Source organism: Trematomus bernacchii, unplaced genomic scaffold (assembly GCF_902827165.1).
Source record: "Trematomus bernacchii unplaced genomic scaffold, fTreBer1.1, whole genome shotgun sequence".
Lineage (NCBI taxonomy): Eukaryota > Metazoa > Chordata > Actinopteri > Perciformes > Nototheniidae > Trematomus > Trematomus bernacchii.
In genome coordinates this window covers 1-25,781 of record NW_022987421.1, presented here as the reverse complement: position 1 = coordinate 25,781, position 25,781 = coordinate 1, and the positions used below count along the sequence as shown (strand labels likewise).

At 43.1% G+C, this 25,781-nt stretch overlaps 22 non-coding genes across 22 annotated transcripts; 11 read left to right on the top strand and 11 right to left on the bottom strand.

Moving 5' to 3' along the window:
• Nucleotides 1–553: 553 nt before the first annotated feature.
• Nucleotides 554–625, bottom strand: trnad-guc. Its single transcript has one exon. It is a non-coding gene; the product is annotated as a tRNA-Asp (tRNA).
• A 252-nt stretch (nt 626–877) lies between these two features.
• Nucleotides 878–950, top strand: trnav-aac. The gene has a single exon. It is a non-coding gene; the product is annotated as a tRNA-Val (tRNA).
• Nucleotides 951–1,539: 589 nt separating this feature from the next.
• On the bottom strand, nt 1,540–1,611 carry trnad-guc. The gene has a single exon. It is a non-coding gene; the product is annotated as a tRNA-Asp (tRNA).
• Nucleotides 1,612–1,863: 252 nt separating this feature from the next.
• trnav-aac lies at nt 1,864–1,936 on the top strand. Its single transcript has one exon. It is a non-coding gene; the product is annotated as a tRNA-Val (tRNA).
• Nucleotides 1,937–2,513: 577 nt separating this feature from the next.
• trnad-guc lies at nt 2,514–2,585 on the bottom strand. The gene has a single exon. It is a non-coding gene; the product is annotated as a tRNA-Asp (tRNA).
• A 252-nt stretch (nt 2,586–2,837) lies between these two features.
• trnav-aac lies at nt 2,838–2,910 on the top strand. Its single transcript has one exon. It is a non-coding gene; the product is annotated as a tRNA-Val (tRNA).
• Nucleotides 2,911–3,499: 589 nt separating this feature from the next.
• trnad-guc lies at nt 3,500–3,571 on the bottom strand. Its single transcript has one exon. It is a non-coding gene; the product is annotated as a tRNA-Asp (tRNA).
• Nucleotides 3,572–3,823: 252 nt separating this feature from the next.
• Nucleotides 3,824–3,896, top strand: trnav-uac. Its single transcript has one exon. It is a non-coding gene; the product is annotated as a tRNA-Val (tRNA).
• A 589-nt stretch (nt 3,897–4,485) lies between these two features.
• trnad-guc lies at nt 4,486–4,557 on the bottom strand. Its single transcript has one exon. It is a non-coding gene; the product is annotated as a tRNA-Asp (tRNA).
• A 252-nt stretch (nt 4,558–4,809) lies between these two features.
• Nucleotides 4,810–4,882, top strand: trnav-uac. Its single transcript has one exon. It is a non-coding gene; the product is annotated as a tRNA-Val (tRNA).
• Nucleotides 4,883–20,173: 15,291 nt separating this feature from the next.
• On the bottom strand, nt 20,174–20,245 carry trnad-guc. The gene has a single exon. It is a non-coding gene; the product is annotated as a tRNA-Asp (tRNA).
• A 252-nt stretch (nt 20,246–20,497) lies between these two features.
• On the top strand, nt 20,498–20,570 carry trnav-uac. Its single transcript has one exon. It is a non-coding gene; the product is annotated as a tRNA-Val (tRNA).
• Nucleotides 20,571–21,159: 589 nt separating this feature from the next.
• trnad-guc lies at nt 21,160–21,231 on the bottom strand. The gene has a single exon. It is a non-coding gene; the product is annotated as a tRNA-Asp (tRNA).
• A 252-nt stretch (nt 21,232–21,483) lies between these two features.
• On the top strand, nt 21,484–21,556 carry trnav-uac. The gene has a single exon. It is a non-coding gene; the product is annotated as a tRNA-Val (tRNA).
• A 589-nt stretch (nt 21,557–22,145) lies between these two features.
• On the bottom strand, nt 22,146–22,217 carry trnad-guc. Its single transcript has one exon. It is a non-coding gene; the product is annotated as a tRNA-Asp (tRNA).
• Nucleotides 22,218–22,469: 252 nt separating this feature from the next.
• Nucleotides 22,470–22,542, top strand: trnav-uac. The gene has a single exon. It is a non-coding gene; the product is annotated as a tRNA-Val (tRNA).
• A 589-nt stretch (nt 22,543–23,131) lies between these two features.
• On the bottom strand, nt 23,132–23,203 carry trnad-guc. The gene has a single exon. It is a non-coding gene; the product is annotated as a tRNA-Asp (tRNA).
• A 252-nt stretch (nt 23,204–23,455) lies between these two features.
• trnav-uac lies at nt 23,456–23,528 on the top strand. The gene has a single exon. It is a non-coding gene; the product is annotated as a tRNA-Val (tRNA).
• Nucleotides 23,529–24,117: 589 nt separating this feature from the next.
• trnad-guc lies at nt 24,118–24,189 on the bottom strand. The gene has a single exon. It is a non-coding gene; the product is annotated as a tRNA-Asp (tRNA).
• A 252-nt stretch (nt 24,190–24,441) lies between these two features.
• Nucleotides 24,442–24,514, top strand: trnav-aac. Its single transcript has one exon. It is a non-coding gene; the product is annotated as a tRNA-Val (tRNA).
• Nucleotides 24,515–25,103: 589 nt separating this feature from the next.
• On the bottom strand, nt 25,104–25,175 carry trnad-guc. Its single transcript has one exon. It is a non-coding gene; the product is annotated as a tRNA-Asp (tRNA).
• A 252-nt stretch (nt 25,176–25,427) lies between these two features.
• Nucleotides 25,428–25,501, top strand: trnav-aac. The gene has a single exon. It is a non-coding gene; the product is annotated as a tRNA-Val (tRNA).
• Nucleotides 25,502–25,781: the final 280 nt, after the last annotated feature.

The following is a 25,781-nucleotide window of genomic DNA, read 5'->3' as shown; positions in this document are numbered from 1 at the left end:
CAAAGAACTCAACCAAGAAAAGTTATCGGGAATCTAGATAGAGTAAAAAGCTCTTTCAGAAATATGGCAGTCTTTTCAAGACAATTGTTTGTTGAGCATGGCTTTTGAATTGTACGGCTTTGGCTCTCCGTGTATTCAAATCGAAGAGGCATGTCGTCCTGTGAACAACTGAAGGTTGTTAATAGCAGTTATGCTCAGGGTACTTCAATTCTGCAACCAAGGACTTTCTTTTCGTTCCTGCTCATAGTTTGTCCGGTCAAAATGGAAAATATAAAGGGATTTCTTTCCTTGCTTGATTTTGTCTGTCAAAAGTGCAATCGTTGAGCGCATTGCAGTGGTCATTGATTGTAATTCTCCTTCAATGATTTGAAGCATGCTCTTGGTAGCTTTGTCATGGATATTATAATGATGACCATACGAAATTTCAGTTGCCATGGTTCAGGTACGCGCTTATCCGAAAGTGTTTCCAAGGGCCTCTTGGTGGCATCCTCGTTCATGAGTTGATTGATGCTTGCCTCCTTTGGTGAATAAAGGCTGGCTGTTATTGAAAATTCTCCCCGTCGGGGAATCGAACCCCGGTCTTCTGCGTGACAAGCAGAGATACTGTCCACTATACTAACGAGGAATGTTCTAGTAGCAATCCTAGCACGTCAACCCTACGTGGCGCTCTTCGAGGGGTTACAGGTCATATCCAGGATAGCATTTGGGTTCAGTATACAGTTGCTGTCACGAAAGTCAATGACGCTGCAGCTGTGACTGGATCCAGTGTAACATCTCTCAGAGTCTCAGAAATCAACATGTGGTCCGTCGTTTTGAAGGTTTACAATTAAATATCAATGTTGCATCTACGCGCAAACGTGTACTTAGCTTTCCAGCAGTTTCTGTAGTGTAGTGGTCATCACGTTCGCCTAACACGCGAAAGGTCCCCGGCTCAAAACCGGGCAGAAACACTCTTCTTTGATCCTGATCAACTTCAAAGAACTCAACCAAGAAGAGTTATCGGGAATCTAGATAGAGTAAAAAGCACTTTCAGTAATATGGCAGTTGAATGTTGAGTCTTTTCAAGACAATTGTTTGTTGAGCATGGCTTTTGAATTGTACGGCTTTGGCTCTCCGTGTATTCAAATCGAAGAGGCATGTCGTCCTGTGAACAACTGAAGGTTGTTAATAGCAGTTATGCTCAGGGTACTTCAATTCTGCAACCAAGGACTTTCTTTTCGTTCCTGCTCATAGTTTGTCCGGTCAAAATGGAAAATATAAAGGGATTTCTTTCCTTGCTTGATTTTGTCTGTCAAAAGTGCAATCGTTGAGCGCATTGCAGTGGTCATTGATTGTAATTCTCCTTCAATGATTTGAAGCATGCTCTTGGTAGCTTTGTCATGGATATTATAATGATGACCATACGAAATTTCAGTTGCCATGGTTCAGGTACGCGCTTATCCGAAAGTGTTTCCAAGGGCCTCTTGGTGGCATCCTCGTTCATGAGTTGATTGATGCTTGCCTCCTTTGGTGAATAAAGGCTGGCTGTTATTGAAAATTCTCCCCGTCGGGGAATCGAACCCCGGTCTTCTGCGTGACAAGCAGAGATACTGTCCACTATACTAACGAGGAATGTTCTAGTAGCAATCCTAGCACGTCAACCCTACGTGGCGCTCTTCGAGGGGTTACAGGTCATATCCAGGATAGCATTTGGGTTCAGTATACAGTTGCTGTCACGAAAGTCAATGACGCTGCAGCTGTGACTGGATCCAGTGTAAAATCTCTCAGAGTCTCAGAAATCAACATGTGGTCCGTCGTTTTGAAGGTTTACAATTAAATATCAATGTTGCATCTACGCGCAAACGTGTACTTAGCTTTCCAGCAGTTTCTGTAGTGTAGTGGTCATCACGTTCGCCTAACACGCGAAAGGTCCCCGGCTCAAAACCGGGCAGAAACACTCTTCTTTGATCCTGATCAACTTCAAAGAACTCAACCAAGAAGAGTTATCGGGAATCTAGATAGAGTAAAAAGCTCTTTCAGAAATATGGCAGTCTTTTCAAGACAATTGTTTGTTGAGCATGGCTTTTGAATTGTACGGCTTTGGCTCTCCGTGTATTCAAATCGAAGAGGCATGTCGTCCTGTGAACAACTGAAGGTTGTTAATAGCAGTTATGCTCAGGGTACTTCAATTCTGCAACCAAGGACTTTCTTTTCGTTCCTGCTCATAGTTTGTCCGGTCAAAATGGAAAATATAAAGGGATTTCTTTCCTTGCTTGATTTTGTCTGTCAAAAGTGCAATCGTTGAGCGCATTGCAGTGGTCATTGATTGTAATTCTCCTTCAATGATTTGAAGCATGCTCTTGGTAGCTTTGTCATGGATATTATAATGATGACCATACGAAATTTCAGTTGCCATGGTTCAGGTACGCGCTTATCCGAAAGTGTTTCCAAGGGCCTCTTGGTGGCATCCTCGTTCATGAGTTGATTGATGCTTGCCTCCTTTGGTGAATAAAGGCTGGCTGTTATTGAAAATTCTCCCCGTCGGGGAATCGAACCCCGGTCTTCTGCGTGACAAGCAGAGATACTGTCCACTATACTAACGAGGAATGTTCTAGTAGCAATCCTAGCACGTCAACCCTACGTGGCGCTCTTCGAGGGGTTACAGGTCATATCCAGGATAGCATTTGGGTTCAGTATACAGTTGCTGTCACGAAAGTCAATGACGCTGCAGCTGTGACTGGATCCAGTGTAAAATCTCTCAGAGTCTCAGAAATCAACATGTGGTCCGTCGTTTTGAAGGTTTACAATTAAATATCAATGTTGCATCTACGCGCAAACGTGTACTTAGCTTTCCAGCAGTTTCTGTAGTGTAGTGGTCATCACGTTCGCCTAACACGCGAAAGGTCCCCGGCTCAAAACCGGGCAGAAACACTCTTCTTTGATCCTGATCAACTTCAAAGAACTCAACCAAGAAAAGTTATCGGGAATCTAGATAGAGTAAAAAGCTCTTTCAGTAATATGGCAGTTGAATGTTGAGTCTTTTCAAGACAATTGTTTGTTGAGCATGGCTTTTGAATCGTACGGCTTTGGCTCTCCGTGTATTCAAATCGAAGAGGCATGTCGTCCTGTGAACAACTGAAGGTTGTTAATAGCAGTTATGCTCAGGGTACTTCAATTCTGCAACCAAGGACTTTCTTTTCGTTCCTGCTCATAGTTTGTCCGGTCAAAATGGAAAATATAAAGGGATTTCTTTCCTTGCTTGATTTTGTCTGTCAAAAGTGCAATCGTTGAGCGCATTGCAGTGGTCATTGATTGTAATTCTCCTTCAATGATTTGAAGCATGCTCTTGGTAGCTTTGTCATGGATATTATAATGATGACCATACGAAATTTCAGTTGCCATGGTTCAGGTACGCGCTTATCCGAAAGTGTTTCCAAGGGCCTCTTGGTGGCATCCTCGTTCATGAGTTGATTGATGCTTGCCTCCTTTGGTGAATAAAGGCTGGCTGTTATTGAAAATTCTCCCCGTCGGGGAATCGAACCCCGGTCTTCTGCGTGACAAGCAGAGATACTGTCCACTATACTAACGAGGAATGTTCTAGTAGCGATCCTAGCACGTCAACCCTACGTGGTGCTCTTCGAGGGGTTACAGGTCATATCCAGGATAGCATTTGGGTTCAGTATACAGTTGCTGTCACGAAAGTCAATGACGCTGCAGCTGTGACTGGATCCAGTGTAAAATCTCTCAGAGTCTCAGAAATCAACATGTGGTCCGTCGTTTTGAAGGTTTACAATTAAATATCAATGTTGCATCTACGCGCAAACGTGTACTTAGCTTTCCAGCAGTTTCTGTAGTGTAGTGGTCATCACGTTCGCCTTACACGCGAAAGGTCCCCGGCTCAAAACCGGGCAGAAACACTCTTCTTTGATCCTGATCAACTTCAAAGAACTCAACCAAGAAGAGTTATCGGGAATCTAGATAGAGTAAAAAGCACTTTCAGTAATATGGCAGTTGAATGTTGAGTCTTTTCAAGACAATTGTTTGTTGAGCATGGCTTTTGAATTGTACGGCTTTGGCTCTCCGTGTATTCAAATCGAAGAGGCATGTCGTCCTGTGAACAACTGAAGGTTGTTAATAGCAGTTATGCTCAGGGTACTTCAATTCTGCAACCAAGGACTTTCTTTTCGTTCCTGCTCATAGTTTGTCCGGTCAAAATGGAAAATATAAAGGGATTTCTTTCCTTGCTTGATTTTGTCTGTCAAAAGTGCAATCGTTGAGCGCATTGCAGTGGTCATTGATTGTAATTCTCCTTCAATGATTTGAAGCATGCTCTTGGTAGCTTTGTCATGGATATTATAATGATGACCATACGAAATTTCAGTTGCCATGGTTCAGGTACGCGCTTATCCGAAAGTGTTTCCAAGGGCCTCTTGGTGGCATCCTCGTTCATGAGTTGATTGATGCTTGCCTCCTTTGGTGAATAAAGGCTGGCTGTTATTGAAAACTCTCCCCGTCGGGGAATCGAACCCCGGTCTTCTGCGTGACAAGCAGAGATACTGTCCACTATACTAACGAGGAATGTTCTAGTAGCGATCCTAGCACGTCAACCCTACGTGGTGCTCTTCGAGGGGTTACAGGTCATATCCAGGATAGCATTTGGGTTCAGTATACAGTTGCTGTCACGAAAGTCAATGACGCTGCAGCTGTGACTGGATCCAGTGTAAAATCTCTCAGAGTCTCAGAAATCAACATGTGGTCCGTCGTTTTGAAGGTTTACAATTAAATATCAATGTTGCATCTACGCGCAAACGTGTACTTAGCTTTCCAGCAGTTTCTGTAGTGTAGTGGTCATCACGTTCGCCTTACACGCGAAAGGTCCCCGGCTCAAAACCGGGCAGAAACACTCTTCTTTGATCCTGATCAACTTCAAATAACTCAACCAAGAAAAGTTATCGTGAATCTAGATAGAGTAAAAAGCTCTTTCAGAAATATGGCAGTCTTTTCAAGACAATTGTTTGTTGAGCATGGCTTTTGAATTGTACGGCTTTGGCTCTCCGTGTATTCAAATCGAAGAGGCATGTCGTCCTGTGAACAACTGAAGGTTGTTAATAGCAGTTATGCTCAGGGTACTTCAATTCTGCAACCAAGGACTTTCTTTTCGTTCCTGCTCATAGTTTGTCCGGTCAAAATGGAAAATATAAAGGGATTTCTTTCCTTGCTTGATTTTGTCTGTCAAAAGTGCAATCGTTGAGCGCATTGCAGTGGTCATTGATTGTAATTCTCCTTCAATGATTTGAAGCATGCTCTTGAGTAGTATTACATATCCCGCTTCAATCTCATTAGTATGCATACAAAAGTGACAGGTCACACCTTCTAAGTCCCGCCCCCTAATTATGTTAATGACCCCCCTTTGATATGCTAATGAGCCCTTTGTTCGAGGTGTTATCGCGTACAGGTGTGACATCCTCCCCGGTACCCCCCACCCCCCTCAGCCCACCCCCCCTCCCCCTCACATACAGGTGCTACATCCTCTCAGGTAGCCCCCCACCCCGCTCAGCCCCCACCCCTCTCAACCCCCTCCTCCTCCCCCCTCCTGTCCGGTCGGCATGTTCGTTACAGTTTAAATCTTCCGGGGCAGAATTAGAAAAGTGCCGGTTAAAGGTCTTCTATGTTATTTAATGAGCTTTGAAACAAACTGATATGATTCGATATTAAACCAACTAGTTATAGTAGATTAATTAACTATTCAAAACGTGTACAGTAATTTACAATAACACGGGAATAATAAACGGACTGCTCTCCCCCCTCCTGACAACACGCCAGTATCATGCAGCTCGCGGGTCCAATAATGAGTGACTCGACAGTAAAACTAAAACAAACTTTAACTAGTTTAGGTAGTTTGAGAGGTAATTAAAATAGCTACGTGTGTTATCTACGAGTGTGTTTTGTTCCGCTCACCGCATGCAGAGATGCATGTCGAATAGTCCGCAGCACCGGGGTCTCCCTCCGTCAGCAACAGCGGGTATCCCCCGTCAGATTAGACGTTACTAGCGTTTATGTCCATGCATAATCAGCCCCTATAGGACATCTTTTGTCTGTCACACACTATTCTTGTATGTCACATAAGAGGTGCAACTGATGCGGTATTGCGCTAAAGGGGATATCCTTCTGGCCGGAGAGATTTCCATCCACACACACACACACACACACACACACACACACACACACACACACACACACACACACACACACACACACACACACACACACACACACACACACACACACACACACACACACACACACACCCATACCCGTATTCCCCTCCTACCCCGCCTTTTTTTTTTTAAATAAGAGTTGGGTTAATAACTAAGGAGGCTCTCTTGAAGTGTACGGATGGTGAACTAATGTTTAATTACTATACTAACTATAAGGGCCTCTCTTTGTTGAAAGGAGGGGTAATCTGGTAATAAATGCAACAAAGTCTCTCTGAAGAGGTTGGCAATAAATTAAAGATCTTAATGACCCCATGGCGTTTGTTTTTTTTCTTTATGTTTAATTACATCAAATCCACTAATAAAATAATCCCTATATGAAGTTATATGTGTCATCTTTCCTGAAACTGAAGTGCTGTCCGTTTTACAAACAAGTTATCTTTCTGCTTCTTCACCCCTGAATTGTCCTCCCCCGTCCCTATTACTTCAGCCATCACATCAAGTCAGATCTGTGAAATTAAACACCTCTTCTCAAAGCGTGACTTCCCTATTGGGGGAGTGGGGCAGTAGGGCCTAACCCGATTTGGCCAAATATACTAACATGCAGAACATATGGTATGTTTTGAAAAAAGACTAACCATCTATCCAGTTCAAGCTGTCTTTAAGATGTGACATTGCGCTCTGACTTTTTCCCGTAAAATCGTGACAAACTATTACTTATTAAATTTGACCTCATACTGCTTGGTTGAAAATGATAGATGAGCATTTTACCAACAGATCAACGCGCAATCAACCCATACAGGACATCTCTTTCTACACAGCTCTCATGAAGTGTACGGATGGTGAACTAATGTTTAATTACTATACTAACTATAAGGGCCTCTCTTATTGAAAGGAGGGGTAATCTGGTAATAAATGCAACAAAGTCTCTCTGAAGAGGTTGGCAATAAATTAAAGATCTTAATGACCCCATGGCGTTTGGTTTTTTCTTTATGTTTAATTACATCAATCCATTAATAAAATAATCCCTATATGGAGTTATATGAGATTAGAAATAGCTGTAGGTTTTGGAGGAAAGAGAAGATTTTCTACTTTTTAAATGTGCTCACCACAGATGTTAGCTGTAAAAACACTTAAGAATGCACAGACCTGAAGGTGTGACCCGAAATGGCTCTTGCCATTTCTTCCCCCACCCCCTACCCACACACACACACACACACACACACACACACACACACACACACACACACACACACACACCCACACCACCACCCACACACACACACACACACACACACACACACACACACACACACACACACACACACACACACACACACACACAGACCGTCTTTTTTAAATATAAGTGGGGTTAATAACTAAGAATGCTCTTTTGAAGTGTACGGATGGTGAACTAATGTTTAATTACTATACTAACTATAAGGGCCTCTCTTATTGAAAGGAGGGGTAATCTGGTAATAAATGCAACAAAGTCTCTCTGAAGAGGTTGGCAATAAATTAAAGATCTTAATGACCCCAGGGCGTTTGGTTTTTTTCTTTATGTTTAATTACATTACCCCTTAATAAAATAATCCTTATATGAAGTTATATGAGATTAGAAATAGCTGCAGGTATGAAGGAAAGAGAAGATTTTTAAAAAAAGGTCCTGCTATTTCATTCTGAATCGGCTCCATAAAGTCTGATCAACACTGGGGTTAGCTGTAAAAAAACACTTAAGAATGCACAGACTTGTGGGTTTTTAAGAAATCTCTGACAGATAAGACACGTTAAACTAATAATACCATTCCGATTGGTTCCCCACTTTTCTGGGGCCTATTGACATGCTTATTTGCAATACAGCTATTTAAGGGAAGCAAGTATTCCCCTGAACATTCCCTCGTGACCTTCTGGAGAGAATGAGACCTGATTATGATCTGATCTGAAAAACACTGGTAAGTACTTTTTATATTTTATAATATCATGTAATTATCCAATCATTAATTTTGGGGTGAAGACATGGTATGGTTTTAGGTTTTAAGGGTCAGGCATGTGTTTGGTTTTTGACTAAGGTTATAATAAGTCTCCAGGAAATGCATGGAAGTCAATGTAGTGTGTGTGTGTGTGTGTGTGTGTGTGTGTGTGTGTGTGTGTGTGTGTGTGTGTGTGTGTGTGTGTGTGTGTGTGGGGGGGGTGTTTAGGCTTATTTAAATAAAATCTAAATATGTTTTTTTATTTTATTTTTTACCTGATGTATAAATTGTCCATAGTAACGTTATATATATATATATATATATATATATATATATATATATATATATATATATATATCTGCTCTTTTGCTACAAGGTAATGGAATCTACAGCATAAGCCATTCATCGGTAAACCATCGGTGGGAGAGATCTCTGACGTGTGAAATCGGGGGTGTCCCCCGCCCCAGATAGGAGCATCCCTCAACCTCTGTCACGCCACGTTCGGGGGCGACCCCCAACACCACTGCAGTCTGAGAGCCAGGCATATTTTTGAGCTTCTCAGTGTGGTCGTAGAACAGCTCTGGATGACCCCATCCCAAACACACTCCAAAACGTGATGCCATACCGGTAAATTATTTTTATGGTTATTTTCATAAGATGATCGCTAAATGATTTGTTGTTAAATGTAATATTGCAGTGTTTCAAATACTTACCCCTTTTTCTTTTTTTACCTCTCTGTCTCTTTTCCGTACAGATCTGACTCGCGAGCACAGCGCTGCTACCGTCAACTTCATGGTTACACCAACTGAATAAGCTGGAGGCGTTTGATAGCGGTGTGGTTTTTCTTCAGCAGTGAGAAATGTAATTTTGATTTCCTTTCTATTTTCTTGTGATGGGATGATTTCATAAACGGTCAAACATGGGTGATTTAGCAGCTGCAGAAACGTCGTTTCTGCATTGTTTGAAGTTGTTTGAAGTTGAGTGACGAAGAACTAGATGTAAACGACCATTCCTCCCCCTCGGAAACAAACTCATGCTATCCACCAACATTAGATAGCGCACTGGAAGTAGTTTTAGACGGTCACCAAAACTATGAAGCAGACCTTGTGGTTTTAAATCAGCACGCAGACAAAGTACCTCTGTCTTCAGTTCTAACTCCTCCTAACGATGAAGCAGACGTTATATATGATTCAACAGATAGAGAAACGTCATTTAATCAATGTTTGAATGATATAAGTGGTCTAAGCGAAGATGATTACACGTATGGTGAAATGTCATTTCCTCAGTGTTCAGACAATATTAACGATCTAAGTTACGACGAGCTAGCTGTAAACGAACCTACCACCCCCTCAGAAACAAACTCAAGCTATCCAATAACATTTGATGGCATTCTGGAGTGGGTGTTAGATTGCTACCAAAACTCTGACGCATATCCTGATCTCGTGCGTTTAAATCAGCTCGCAGACGAAGTCCGTGTGGCAAATAATGTTAGCGAGGCCCCCGTCAATGCTGAATCAGCAGCTTCCTCTGGGGAAGATGGCGGGTACATTGATGACAGTATGGATGGTTCAGAAGCACTAGCTTCCTCAGTGGAATACGGTGGTTACATCAGCGATGACGATAGCATAGATGGTTCAGAAGCACTAGTTTCCTCAGTGGAATACGGCGGGTACATTGATGATAGCATGGATGTTTCAGAAGCATCAGTTTCCTCTGTGCAAACCGATGGATACATTGATCAAAACAGCATCCTGAATGCTTCAGAAGCAGCAGTGTCCCCCGTGCAAAATGGTGTACACAATGATCAAAACAGCATCCCGAATGATTCCGAGTTAGCAGGCCCGTCGTTACAAAATGGTGGAAATGCTAATGACAGTCGGAATGCTTCAACACGTGTTGTGTCTCGACCTGTATTCAATAACATAGAACTGAGTCAGTCTTTAGTCCTACCCCGTCCTAGCGCCGAGGCAGATTACACATCGTATCACGGTAGCATGATGGTCAGTGTACATAATATGCTGGGTGAGGCGTTTTTACTAACAGAGAGGGAAGATCTTGTACAGATTGAGTTAAGGGGGGAGCAACTGCAAGGTAACGTGTCAGCCATTTTGAATGCCAACCACGACAGTAATCTGAATGATTTTGACGAAGCGCTCTTCAACGCAGTGCAGTCAAATTGGGCTGTTATGGCAGATAGCGATCTTGAATTAGTGGTGCAAATTGTTCATTCCCCTCGTGGTGGTGGGGAGAAACGATTGGCTAGTAAAATGTTGGACAATGAAATTGTTAAAAAGAAGAAGCGTTTTCTTTACATTGTTCACAACCCCGCCAACCAGCTGTGTTTTGCTATTAATTTAGCACTGTTGCTGCATGACAACCTCACTGATAACGAAGGTATTGAACGCGGTAGAGAGATTCAGAGAGGGGTGGGTTTGACCGACCAGACAGCGGTGACGTTCACTGACATTGAGAAATTCGAAGAGAGTCTAAATTGCAAGATTGTGGTGTTTTACAGAGGCGATGAAGATCGTACCCTCTGTAAATTCCAGACAGACGGTCTCAAAAGAGATAAAACTGTGTTTTTGTTTCTCAGCAAAAGCCATTACTATGGGATTAAGAACTTGAAGGGTTTTCTAGGCTCTTCTTTTGTCTGTGAACACTGCTACACCGGCTACAGCTCGCGATGGTTTCATTCATGTAGTGGCCATTGTTTTGTCTGTCTTGACCCCTCATGTACTCTGGACGAGTTTAAACCCATCTTTTGTAAAGACTGTAACAAAACTTGCCGTACGGTCGGCTGTCATGCTCGACATAAAAAACAGACACAGAGAGCATCAGCCATTGCCAGTAACTGCGATTTACACAAAAAGTGTGTAGATTGTCAACTTTCTTACTACATTCCCCAGAATAGTGCAGATAAAACACACAAGTGTCAGGTGAAAAAATGTAAGACATGTAATGAAAACCTGCCCGCTGCTTCTACAGGCGAGGGTGTAAAACATCTGTGTTACATTGGTGTGCTACCCAAAGAGACAGAACACAACGACCACATTGTGTTTTATGATTTTGAAACAATGGCGGGGGCAGACGGTGTACATGTCCCCTTCCTGGTGTGTACAAAAACCCTGGCAGGCGAAACTTGGGTCGCTGAGGGCACCGACTGTGCACTGCAGTTTCTGGACCACTTTAGACGCCCCAAATTCAAGAAAGCAACCTTCATTGCTCACAATGCCAAGGGTTTTGACAGCTATCTCATTATTAATGCAATGATTGAACAAGGGTTAAAACCATCTTTGATAATGCAGGGAAGTAAGGTGATTTCTTTTACTGACCAAGATTTCAAACAAAAGTACATAGATTCTCTGTCTTACCTCTCTATGCGGCTATCCGCAATGCCCAAAGCGTTGGGATTTGAAGATAAAGTCAAAGGGTATTTCCCTCACGGTTTCAGCTCTAAGGCCAATCTGAGTTATATCGGACCTTACCCCCCAGCACACTGTTATGGGATTGAACGCATGACAACTGATGAAAAGAGTGACTTTTTCGCATGGTATGAGAAGGTACGCACGAGTACTTTTGATTTTCGAAAGCAGGCATTGCTTTACTGCAAAAACGATGTTGACATTCTTGCACGGGGTTGCACTTTATTCAGAAAAGGATTCCTTGAAGAGACTGGTGTAGATCCTTTTAGTCGTGCGACCATTGCTTCGGCCTGTATGAAAGTTTTCACCACAAACTTTCTGCCTCCAAAAACCCTAGCCATCCCCCCACCCGATGACTACCGTCGTGAAAACAAGACATACTCCAGCGCTGGTATCCAGTGGTTAGATTGGGTGGCTCATACTGAGGGGGTATTTATTCAACATGCGTTGAATGAAGGTGAGAAACGAGTGGGGCGTTTCGTCGTAGATGGTTTTGCTGAAGTTGAGGGAGTAAAGATTGTTTGGGAATTTCTTGGATTTTTTCATCTCACCCCATGTATGCTCTCGCATAACGATCACTTTGGCCCCGTGAACAGACTGTAGCTCATGCAGCTTTTCCTCACTAGCTGCATGGAGCCGTTCAAATGTGCCACCTGTCAGGGGGTTTTTCTCATGCCCCTTATAACACGATGGACAGCCGTGATAAAAACACCCAAGAAATTCCCAAACAATCTTTACTCCCTCAACTTCAGCAAAACCATCTACGACGAAACGCCCCACTCGTTTCTCACCTTCATTCAACGCATGTTGAATAAATACCCCCTCAGTATGAGCCACCCAATCTAACCACTGGATACCAGCGCTGGAGTATGTCTTGTTTTCACGACGGTAGTCATCGGGTGGGGGGATGGCTAGGGTTTTTGGAGGCAGAAAGTTTGTGGTGAAAACTTTCATACAGGCCGAAGCAATGGTCGCACGACTAAAAGGATCTACACCAGTCTCTTCAAGGAATCCTTTTCTGAATAAAGTGCAACCCCGTGCAAGAATGTCAACATCGTTTTTGCAGTAAAGCAATGCCTGCTTTCGAAAATCAAAAGTACTCGTGCGTACCTTCTCATACCATGCGAAAAAGTCACTCTTTTCATCAGTTGTCATGCGTTCAATCCCATAACAGTGTGCTGGGGGGTAAGGTCCGATATAACTCAGATTGGCCTTAGAGCTGAAACCGTGAGGGAAATACCCTTTGACTTTATCTTCAAATCCCAACGCTTTGGGCATTGCGGATAGCCGCATAGAGAAGTAAGACAGAGAATCTATGTACTTTTGTTTGAAATCTTGGTCAGTAAAAGAAATCACCTTACTTCCCTGCATTATCAAAGATGGTTTTAACCCTTGTTCAATCATTGCATTAATAATGAGATAGCTGTCAAAACCCTTGGCATTGTGAGCAATGAAGGTTGCTTTCTTGAATTTGGGGCGTCTAAAGTGGTCCAGAAACTGCAGTGCACAGTCGGTGCCCTCAGCGACCCAAGTTTCGCCTGCCAGGGTTTTTGTACACACCAGGAAGGGGACATGTACACCGTCTGCCCCCGCCATTGTTTCAAAATCATAAAACACAATGTGGTCGTTGTGTTCTGTCTCTTTGGGTAGCACACCAATGTAACACAGATGTTTTACACCCTCGCCTGTAGAAGCAGCGGGCAGGTTTTCATTACATGTCTTACATTTTTTCACCTGACACTTGTGTGTTTTATCTGCACTATTCTGGGGAATGTAGTAAGAAAGTTGACAATCTACACACTTTTTGTGTAAATCGCAGTTACTGGCAATGGCTGATGCTCTCTGTGTCTGTTTTTTATGTCGAGCATGACAGCCGACCGTACGGCAAGTTTTGTTACAGTCTTTACAAAAGATGGGTTTAAACTCGTCCAGAGTACATGAGGGGTCAAGACAGACAAAACAATGGCCACTACATGAATGAAACCATCGCGAGCTGTAGCCGGTGTAGCAGTGTTCACAGACAAAAGAAGAGCCTAGAAAACCCTTCAAGTTCTTAATCCCATAGTAATGGCTTTTGCTGAGAAACAAAAACACAGTTTTATCTCTTTTGAGACCGTCTGTCTGGAATTTACAGAGGGTACGATCTTCATCGCCTCTGTAAAACACCACAATCTTGCAATTTAGACTCTCTTCGAATTTCTCAATGTCAGTGAACGTCACCGCTGTCTGGTCGGTCAAACCCACCCCTCTCTGAATCTCTCTACCGCGTTCAATACCTTCGTTATCAGTGAGGTTGTCATGCAGCAACAGTGCTAAATTAATAGCAAAACACAGCTGGTTGGCGGGGTTGTGAACAATGTAAAGAAAACGCTTCTTCTTTTTAACAATTTCATTGTCCAACATTTTACTAGCCAATCGTTTCTCCCCACCACCACGAGGGGAATGAACAATTTGCACCACTAATTCAAGATCGCTATCTGCCATAACAGCCCAATTTGACTGCACTGCGTTGAAGAGCGCTTCGTCAAAATCATTCAGATTACTGTCGTGGTTGGCATTCAAAATGGCTGACACGTTACCTTGCAGTTGCTCCCCCCTTAACTCAATCTGTACAAGATCTTCCCTCTCTGTTAGTAAAAACGCCTCACCCAGCATATTATGTACACTGACCATCATGCTACCGTGATACGATGTGTAATCTGCCTCGGCGCTAGGACGGGGTAGGACTAAAGACTGACTCAGTTCTATGTTATTGAATACAGGTCGAGACACAACACGTGTTGAAGCATTCCGACTGTCATTAGCATTTCCACCATTTTGTAACGACGGGCCTGCTAACTCGGAATCATTCGGGATGCTGTTTTGATCATTGTGTACACCATTTTGCACGGGGGACACTGCTGCTTCTGAAGCATTCAGGATGCTGTTTTGATCAATGTATCCATCGGTTTGCACAGAGGAAACTGATGCTTCTGAAACATCCATGCTATCATCAATGTACCCGCCGTATTCCACTGAGGAAACTAGTGCTTCTGAACCATCTATGCTATCGTCATCGCTGATGTAACCACCGTATTCCACTGAGGAAGCTAGTGCTTCTGAACCATCCATACTGTCATCAATGTACCCGCCATCTTCCCCAGAGGAAGCTGCTGATTCAGCATTGACGGGGGCCTCGCTAACATTATTTGCCACACAGACTTCGTCTGCGAGCTGATTTAAACGCACGAGATCAGGATATGCGTCAGAGTTTTGGTAGCAATCTAACACCCACTCCAGAATGCCATCAAATGTTATTGGATAGCTTGAGTTTGTTTCTGAGGGGGTGGTAGGTTCGTTTACAGCTAGCTCGTCGTAACTTAGATCGTTAATATTGTCTGAACACTGAGGAAATGACATTTCACCATACGTGTAATCATCTTCGCTTAGACCACTTATATCATTCAAACATTGATTAAATGACGTTTCTCTATCTGTTGAATCATATATAACGTCTGCTTCATCGTTAGGAGGAGTTAGAACTGAAGACAGAGGTACTTTGTCTGCGTGCTGATTTAAAACCACAAGGTCTGCTTCATAGTTTTGGTGACCGTCTAAAACTACTTCCAGTGCGCTATCTAATGTTGGTGGATAGCATGAGTTTGTTTCCGAGGGGGAGGAATGGTCGTTTACATCTAGTTCTTCGTCACTCAACTTCAAACAACTTCAAACAATGCAGAAACGACGTTTCTGCAGCTGCTAAATCACCCATGTTTGACCGTTTATGAAATCATCCCATCACAAGAAAATAGAAAGGAAATCAAAATTACATTTCTCACTGCTGAAGAAAAACCACACCGCTATCAAACGCCTCCAGCTTATTCAGTTGGTGTAACCATGAAGTTGACGGTAGCAGCGCTGTGCTCGCGAGTCAGATCTGTACGGAAAAGAGACAGAGAGGTAAAAAAAGAAAAAGGGGTAAGTATTTGAAACACTGCAATATTACATTTAACAACAAATCATTTAGCGATCATCTTATGAAAATAACCATAAAAATAATTTACCGGTATGGCATCACGTTTTGGAGTGTGTTTGGGATGGGGTCATCCAGAGCTGTTCTACGACCACACTGAGAAGCTCAAAAATATGCCTGGCTCTCAGACTGCAGTGGTGTTGGGGGTCGCCCCCGAACGTGGCGTGACAGAGGTTGAGGGATGCTCCTATCTGGGGCGGGGGACACCCCCGATTTCACACGTCAGAGATCTCTCCCACCGATGGTTTACCGATGAATGGCTTATGCTGTAGATTCCATTACCTTGTAGCAAAAGAGCAGATATATATATATATATATATATATATATATATATATATATATATATATATATATATAACGTTACTATGGACAATTTATACATCAGGTAAAAAATAAAATAAAAAAACATATTTAGATTTTATTTAAATAAGCCTAAACACCCCCCACACACACACACACACACACACACACACACACACACACACACACACACACACACACACACACACACACACACACACACACACACACACACACACACACACACACACACACACACACACACACTACATTGACTTCCATGCATTTCCTGGAGACTTATTATAACCTTAGTCAAAAACCAAACACATGCCTGACCCTTAAAACCTAAAACCATACCATGTCTTCACCCCAAAATTAATGATTGGATAATTACATGATATTATAAAATATAAAAAGTACTTACCAGTGTTTTTCAGATCAGATCATAATCAGGTCTCATTCTCTCCAGAAGGTCACGAGGGAATGTTCAGGGGAATACTTGCTTCCCTTAAATAGCTGTATTGCAAATAAGCATGTCAATAGGCCCCAGAAAAGTGGGGAACCAATCGGAATGGTATTATTAGTTTAACGTGTCTTATCTGTCAGAGATTTCTTAAAAACCCACAAGTCTGTGCATTCTTAAGTGTTTTTTTACAGCTAACCCCAGTGTTGATCAGACTTTATGGAGCCGATTCAGAATGAAATAGCAGGACCTTTTTTTAAAAATCTTCTCTTTCCTTCATACCTGCAGCTATTTCTAATCTCATATAACTTCATATAAGGATTATTTTATTAAGGGGTAATGTAATTAAACATAAAGAAAAAAACCAAACGCCCTGGGGTCATTAAGATCTTTAATTTATTGCCAACCTCTTCAGAGAGACTTTGTTGCATTTATTACCAGATTACCCCTCCTTTCAATAAGAGAGGCCCTTATAGTTAGTATAGTAATTAAACATTAGTTCACCATCCGTACACTTCAAAAGAGCATTCTTAGTTATTAACCCCACTTATATTTAAAAAAGACGGTCTGTGTGTGTGTGTGTGTGTGTGTGTGTGTGTGTGTGTGTGTGTGTGTGTGTGTGTGTGTGTGTGTGTGTGTGTGTGTGTGTGTGTGTGGGTGGTGGTGTGGGTGTGTGTGTGTGTGTGTGTGTGTGTGTGTGTGTGTGTGTGTGTGTGTGTGTGTGGGTAGGGGGTGGGGGAAGAAATGGCAAGAGCCATTTCGGGTCACACCTTCAGGTCTGTGCATTCTTAAGTGTTTTTACAGCTAACATCTGTGGTGAGCACATTTAAAAAGTAGAAAATCTTCTCTTTCCTCCAAAACCTACAGCTATTTCTAATCTCATATAACTCCATATAGGGATTATTTTATTAATGGATTGATGTAATTAAACATAAAGAAAAAACCAAACGCCATGGGGTCATTAAGATCTTTAATTTATTGCCAACCTCTTCAGAGAGACTTTGTTGCATTTATTACCAGATTACCCCTCCTTTCAATAAGAGAGGCCCTTATAGTTAGTATAGTAATTAAACATTAGTTCACCATCCGTACACTTCATGAGAGCTGTGTAGAAAGAGATGTCCTGTATGGGTTGATTGCGCGTTGATCTGTTGGTAAAATGCTCATCTATCATTTTCAACCAAGCAGTATGAGGTCAAATTTAATAAGTAATAGTTTGTCACGATTTTACGGGAAAAAGTCAGAGCACAATGTCACATCTTAAAGACAGCTTGAACTGGATAGATGGTTAGTCTTTTTTCAAAACATACCATATGTTCTGCATGTTATGGCGCATTTCCATTGCAGCGCGTAGCTCGCTTTAAGCGTGCCGTGTCGTGCCGTCCCCTTTTTTGGTTGTGCTTCCACTAGGCCTCGTTCCGGCGCGGCACGGCGCGGGGCCACTTTTTCCCCTCTTTTCTGGCCCTAGAAAATTGTGGTTCTATCGGGGCCAACAAACAGGGCTGAGTCGGGCTGAGTATGCTAAACTAGAGAGAGGAGCGCTGGCAAGAGGGCTAGAACTACAACAAGATGGACATATTTGACCGTGATTTAATTGTAATACACGTTTCAAAATGATGCCGAAGTAACAACATACTGATACCGGTTAGTAAAAACCATGAATTAATGCTTTGTCAAGTCTGCAGACAGACGGCAGGCGAAAAACCTTTTAAAATTCGTGTTTTTCTAGATGGAGATTGGCTAAGCTAACGCAGTATATGCCCCGACCGTCCACACTCACAACAACGGCCTATACAGACATAAATACAGCAGCGACTGTATTCACCATGACACAGGCAGTCTGTGGTGTGTACTTGTTTAACTTTTGTCGAGTTTCTGAACATATATAAGGAGCTGTGAGCTCTGAGTGCTCACAGCTAACGGCTGTGTTGTGTTTCTGGATTTCTCATTGAAGATGACGTCACGGCTCCGCCTACACTGCGTTACTATAGTAACTACCCCAGTTCCTAAACTGTAATGGAAGCGCAGCATGAAGTGAGTCGGCCCTGTTAAGGCCCAACGCGGCCAAGCCGTACCGAGCCGTACCGAGTGTGGCCGAGGCCGACCGTGTAGTGGAAATGCGCCATTAGTATATTTGGCCAAATCGGGTTAGGCCCTACTGCCCCACTCCCCCAATAGGGAAGTCACGCTTTGAGAAGAGGTGTTTAATTTCACAGATCTGACTTGATGTGATGGCTGAAGTAATAGGGACGGGGGAGGACAATTCAGGGGTGAAGAAGCAGAAAGATAACTTGTTTGTAAAACGGACAGCACTTCAGTTTCAGGAAAGATGACACATATAACTTCATATAGGGATTATTTTATTAGTGGATTTGATGTAATTAAACATAAAGAAAAAAAACAAACGCCATGGGGTCATTAAGATCTTTAATTTATTGCCAACCTCTTCAGAGAGACTTTGTTGCATTTATTACCAGATTACCCCTCCTTTCAACAAAGAGAGGCCCTTATAGTTAGTATAGTAATTAAACATTAGTTCACCATCCGTACACTTCAAGAGAGCCTCCTTAGTTATTAACCCAACTCTTATTTAAAAAAAAAAAGGCGGGGTAGGAGGGGAATACGGGTATGGGTGTGTGTGTGTGTGTGTGTGTGTGTGTGTGTGTGTGTGTGTGTGTGTGTGTGTGTGTGTGTGTGTGTGTGTGTGTGTGTGTGTGTGTGTGTGTGTGTGTGTGTGTGTGTGTGTGTGTGTGTGGATGGAAATCTCTCCGGCCAGAAGGATATCCCCTTTAGCGCAATACCGCATCAGTTGCACCTCTTATGTGACATACAAGAATAGTGTGTGACAGACAAAAGATGTCCTATAGGGGCTGATTATGCATGGACATAAACGCTAGTAACGTCTAATCTGACGGGGGATACCCGCTGTTGCTGACGGAGGGAGACCCCGGTGCTGCGGACTATTCGACATGCATCTCTGCATGCGGTGAGCGGAACAAAACACACTCGTAGATAACACACGTAGCTATTTTAATTACCTCTCAAACTACCTAAACTAGTTAAAGTTTGTTTTAGTTTTACTGTCGAGTCACTCATTATTGGACCCGCGAGCTGCATGATACTGGCGTGTTGTCAGGAGGGGGGAGAGCAGTCCGTTTATTATTCCCGTGTTATTGTAAATTACTGTACACGTTTTGAATAGTTAATTAATCTACTATAACTAGTTGGTTTAATATCGAATCATATCAGTTTGTTTCAAAGCTCATTAAATAACATAGAAGACCTTTAACCGGCACTTTTCTAATTCTGCCCCGGAAGATTTAAACTGTAACGAACATGCCGACCGGACAGGAGGGGGGAGGAGGAGGGGGTTGAGAGGGGTGGGGGCTGAGCGGGGTGGGGGGCTACCTGAGAGGATGTAGCACCTGTATGTGAGGGGGAGGGGGGGTGGGCTGAGGGGGGTGGGGGGTACCGGGGAGGATGTCACACCTGTACGCGATAACACCTCGAACAAAGGGCTCATTAGCATATCAAAGGGGGGTCATTAACATAATTAGGGGGCGGGACTTAGAAGGTGTGACCTGTCACTTTTGTATGCATACTAATGAGATTGAAGCGGGATATGTAATACTACTCTCTTGGTAGCTTTGTCATGGATATTATAATGATGACAATACGAAATTTCAGTTGCCATGGTTCAGGTACGCGCTTATCCGAAAGTGTTTCCAAGGGCCTCTTGGTGGCATCCTCGTTCATGAGTTGATTGATGCTTGCCTCCTTTGGTGAATAAAGGCTGGCTGTTATTGAAAATTCTCCCCGTCGGGGAATCGAACCCCGGTCTTCTGCGTGACAAGCAGAGATACTGTCCACTATACTAACGAGGAATGTTCTAGTAGCGATCCTAGCACGTCAACCCTACGTGGCGCTCTTCGAGGGGTTACAGGTCATATCCAGGATAGCATTTGGGTTCAGTATACAGTTGCTGTCACGAAAGTCAATGACGCTGCAGCTGTGACTGGATCCAGTGTAAAATCTCTCAGAGTCTCAGAAATCAACATGTGGTCCGTCGTTTTGAAGGTTTACAATTAAATATCAATGTTGCATCTACGCGCAAACGTGTACTTAGCTTTCCAGCAGTTTCTGTAGTGTAGTGGTCATCACGTTCGCCTTACACGCGAAAGGTCCCCGGCTCAAAACCGGGCAGAAACACTCTTCTTTGATCCTGATCAACTTCAAAGAACTCAACCAAGAAGAGTTATCGGGAATCTAGATAGAGTAAAAAGCACTTTCAGTAATATGGCAGTTGAATGTTGAGTCTTTTCAAGACAATTGTTTGTTGAGCATGGCTTTTGAATTGTACGGCTTTGGCTCTCCGTGTATTCAAATCGAAGAGGCATGTCGTCCTGTGAACAACTGAAGGTTGTTAATAGCAGTTATGCTCAGGGTACTTCAATTCTGCAACCAAGGACTTTCTTTTCGTTCCTGCTCATAGTTTGTCCGGTCAAAATGGAAAATATAAAGGGATTTCTTTCCTTGCTTGATTTTGTCTGTCAAAAGTGCAATCGTTGAGCGCATTGCAGTGGTCATTGATTGTAATTCTCCTTCAATGATTTGAAGCATGCTCTTGGTAGCTTTGTCATGGATATTATAATGATGACCATACGAAATTTCAGTTGCCATGGTTCAGGTACGCGCTTATCCGAAAGTGTTTCCAAGGGCCTCTTGGTGGCATCCTCGTTCATGAGTTGATTGATGCTTGCCTCCTTTGGTGAATAAAGGCTGGCTGTTATTGAAAATTCTCCCCGTCGGGGAATCGAACCCCGGTCTTCTGCGTGACAAGCAGAGATACTGTCCACTATACTAACGAGGAATGTTCTAGTAGCGATCCTAGCACGTCAACCCTACGTGGTGCTCTTCGAGGGGTTACAGGTCATATCCAGGATAGCATTTGGGTTCAGTATACAGTTGCTGTCACGAAAGTCAATGACGCTGCAGCTGTGACTGGATCCAGTGTAAAATCTCTCAGAGTCTCAGAAATCAACATGTGGTCCGTCGTTTTGAAGGTTTACAATTAAATATCAATGTTGCATCTACGCGCAAACGTGTACTTAGCTTTCCAGCAGTTTCTGTAGTGTAGTGGTCATCACGTTCGCCTTACACGCGAAAGGTCCCCGGCTCAAAACCGGGCAGAAACACTCTTCTTTGATCCTGATCAACTTCAAAGAACTCAACCAAGAAGAGTTATCGGGAATCTAGATAGAGTAAAAAGCACTTTCAGTAATATGGCAGTTGAATGTTGAGTCTTTTCAAGACAATTGTTTGTTGAGCATGGCTTTTGAATTGTACGGCTTTGGCTCTCCGTGTATTCAAATCGAAGAGGCATGTCGTCCTGTGAACAACTGAAGGTTGTTAATAGCAGTTATGCTCAGGGTACTTCAATTCTGCAACCAAGGACTTTCTTTTCGTTCCTGCTCATAGTTTGTCCGGTCAAAATGGAAAATATAAAGGGATTTCTTTCCTTGCTTGATTTTGTCTGTCAAAAGTGCAATCGTTGAGCGCATTGCAGTGGTCATTGATTGTAATTCTCCTTCAATGATTTGAAGCATGCTCTTGGTAGCTTTGTCATGGATATTATAATGATGACCATACGAAATTTCAGTTGCCATGGTTCAGGTACGCGCTTATCCGAAAGTGTTTCCAAGGGCCTCTTGGTGGCATCCTCGTTCATGAGTTGATTGATGCTTGCCTCCTTTGGTGAATAAAGGCTGGCTGTTATTGAAAACTCTCCCCGTCGGGGAATCGAACCCCGGTCTTCTGCGTGACAAGCAGAGATACTGTCCACTATACTAACGAGGAATGTTCTAGTAGCAATCCTAGCACGTCAACCCTACGTGGCGCTCTTCGAGGGGTTACAGGTCATATCCAGGATAGCATTTGGGTTCAGTATACAGTTGCTGTCACGAAAGTCAATGACGCTGCAGCTGTGACTGGATCCAGTGTAAAATCTCTCAGAGTCTCAGAAATCAACATGTGGTCCGTCGTTTTGAAGGTTTACAATTAAATATCAATGTTGCATCTACGCGCAAACGTGTACTTAGCTTTCCAGCAGTTTCTGTAGTGTAGTGGTCATCACGTTCGCCTTACACGCGAAAGGTCCCCGGCTCAAAACCGGGCAGAAACACTCTTCTTTGATCCTGATCAACTTCAAAGAACTCAACCAAGAAGAGTTATCGGGAATCTGGATAGAGTAAAAAGCACTTTCAGTAATATGGCAGTTGAATGTTGAGTCTTTTCAAGACAATTGTTTGTTGAGCATGGCTTTTGAATTGTACGGCTTTGGCTCTCCGTGTATTCAAATCGAAGAGGCATGTCGTCCTGTGAACAACTGAAGGTTGTTAATAGCAGTTATGCTCAGGGTACTTCAATTCTGCAACCAAGGACTTTCTTTTCGTTCCTGCTCATAGTTTGTCCGGTCAAAATGGAAAATATAAAGGGATTTCTTTCCTTGCTTGATTTTGTCTGTCAAAAGTGCAATCGTTGAGCGCATTGCAGTGGTCATTGATTGTAATTCTCCTTCAATGATTTGAAGCATGCTCTTGGTAGCTTTGTCATGGATATTATAATGATGACCATACGAAATTTCAGTTGCCATGGTTCAGGTACGCGCTTATCCGAAAGTGTTTCCAAGGGCCTCTTGGTGGCATCCTCGTTCATGAGTTGATTGATGCTTGCCTCCTTTGGTGAATAAAGGCTGGCTGTTATTGAAAATTCTCCCCGTCGGGGAATCGAACCCCGGTCTTCTGCGTGACAAGCAGAGATACTGTCCACTATACTAACGAGGAATGTTCTAGTAGCGATCCTAGCACGTCAACGCTACGTGGCGCTCTTCGAGGGGTTACAGGTCATATCCAGGATAGCATTTGGGTTCAGTATACAGTTGCTGTCACGAAAGTCAATGACGCTGCAGCTGTGACTGGATCCAGTGTAAAATCTCTCAGAGTCTCAGAAATCAACATGTGGTCCGTCGTTTTGAAGGTTTACAATTAAATATCAATGTTGCATCTACGCGCAAACGTGTACTTAGCTTTCCAGCAGTTTCTGTAGTGTAGTGGTCATCACGTTCGCCTTACACGCGAAAGGTCCCCGGCTCAAAACCGGGCAGAAACACTCTTCTTTGATCCTGATCAACTTCAAAGAACTCAACCAAGAAGAGTTATCGGGAATCTAGATAGAGTAAAAAGCACTTTCAGTAATATGGCAGTTGAATGTTGAGTCTTTTCAAGACAATTGTTTGTTGAGCATGGCTTTTGAATTGTACGGCTTTGGCTCTCCGTGTATTCAAATCGAAGAGGCATGTCGTCCTGTGAACAACTGAAGGTTGTTAATAGCAGTTATGCTCAGGGTACTTCAATTCTGCAACCAAGGACTTTCTTTTCGTTCCTGCTCATAGTTTGTCCGGTCAAAATGGAAAATATAAAGGGATTTCTTTCCTTGCTTGATTTTGTCTGTCAAAAGTGCAATCGTTGAGCACATTGCAGTGGTCATTGATTGTAATTCTCCTTCAATGATTTGAAGCATGCTCTTGGTAGCTTTGTCATGGATATTATAATGATGACCATACGAAATTTCAGTTGCCATGGTTCAGATACGCGCTTATCCGAAAGTGTTTCCAAGGGCCTCTTGGTGGCATCCTCGTTCATGAGTTGATTGATGCTTGCCTCCTTTGGTGAATAAAGGCTGGCTGTTATTGAAAATTCTCCCCGTCGGGGAATCGAACCCCGGTCTTCTGCGTGACAAGCAGAGATACTGTCCACTATACTAACGAGGAATGTTCTAGTAGCGATCCTAGCACGTCAACCCTACGTGGCGCTCTTCGAGGGGTTACAGGTCATATCCAGGATAGCATTTGGGTTCAGTATACAGTTGCTGTCACGAAAGTCAATGACGCTGCAGCTGTGACTGGATCCAGTGTAAAATCTCTCAGAGTCTCAGAAATCAACATGTGGTCCGTCGTTTTGAAGGTTTACAATTAAATATCAATGTTGCATCTACGCGCAAACGTGTACTTAGCTTTCCAGCAGTTTCTGTAGTGTAGTGGTCATCACGTTCGCCTAACACGCGAAAGGTCCCCGGCTCAAAACCGGGCAGAAACACTCTTCTTTGATCCTAATCAACTTCAAAGAACTCAACCAAGAAGAGTTATCGGGAATCTAGATAGAGTAAAAAGCACTTTCAGTAATATGGCAGTTGAATGTTGAGTCTTTTCAAGACAATTGTTTGTTGAGCATGGCTTTTGAATTGTACGGCTTTGGCTCTCCGTGTATTCAAATCGAAGAGGCATGTCGTCCTGTGAACAACTGAAGGTTGTTAATAGCAGTTATGCTCAGGGTACTTCAATTCTGCAACCAAGGACTTTCTTTTCGTTCCTGCTCATAGTTTGTCCGGTCAAAATGGAAAATATAAAGGGATTTCTTTCCTTGCTTGATTTTGTCTGTCAAAAGTGCAATCGTTGAGCGCATTGCAGTGGTCATTGATTGTAATTCTCCTTCAATGATTTGAAGCATGCTCTTGGTAGCTTTGTCATGGATATTATAATGATGACCATACGAAATTTCAGTTGCCATGGTTCAGGTACGCGCTTATCCGAAAGTGTTTCCAAGGGCCTCTTGGTGGCATCCTCGTTCATGAGTTGATTGATGCTTGCCTCCTTTGGTGAATAAAGGCTGGCTGTTATTGAAAATTCTCCCCGTCGGGGAATCGAACCCCGGTCTTCTGCGTGACAAGCAGAGATACTGTCCACTATACTAACGAGGAATGTTCTAGTAGCGATCCTAGCACGTCAACCCTACGTGGCGCTCTTCGAGGGGTTACAGGTCATATCCAGGATAGCATTTGGGTTCAGTATACAGTTGCTGTCACGAAAGTCAATGACGCTGCAGCTGTGACTGGATCCAGTGTAACATCTCTCAGAGTCTCAGAAATCAACATGTGGTCCGTCGTTTTGAAGGTTTACAATTAAATATCAATGTTGCATCTACGCGCAAACGTGTACTTAGCTTTCCAGCAGTTTCTGTAGTGTAGTGGTCATCACGTTTGCCTAACACGCGAAAGGTCCCCGGCTCAAAACCGGGCAGAAAACACTCTTCTTTGATCCTGATCAACTTCATAGAACTCAACCAAGAAGAGTTATCGGGAATCTAGATAGAGTAAAAAGCACTTTCAGTAATATGGCAGTTGAATGTTGAGTCTTTTCAAGACAATTGTTTGTTGAGCATGGCTTTTGAATTGTACGGCTTTGGCTCTCCGTGTATTCAAATCGAAGAGGCATGTTGTCCTGTGAACAACTGAAGGTTGTTAATAGCAGTTATGCTCAGGGTACTTCAATTCTGCAACCAAGGACTTTCTTTTCGTTCCTGCTCA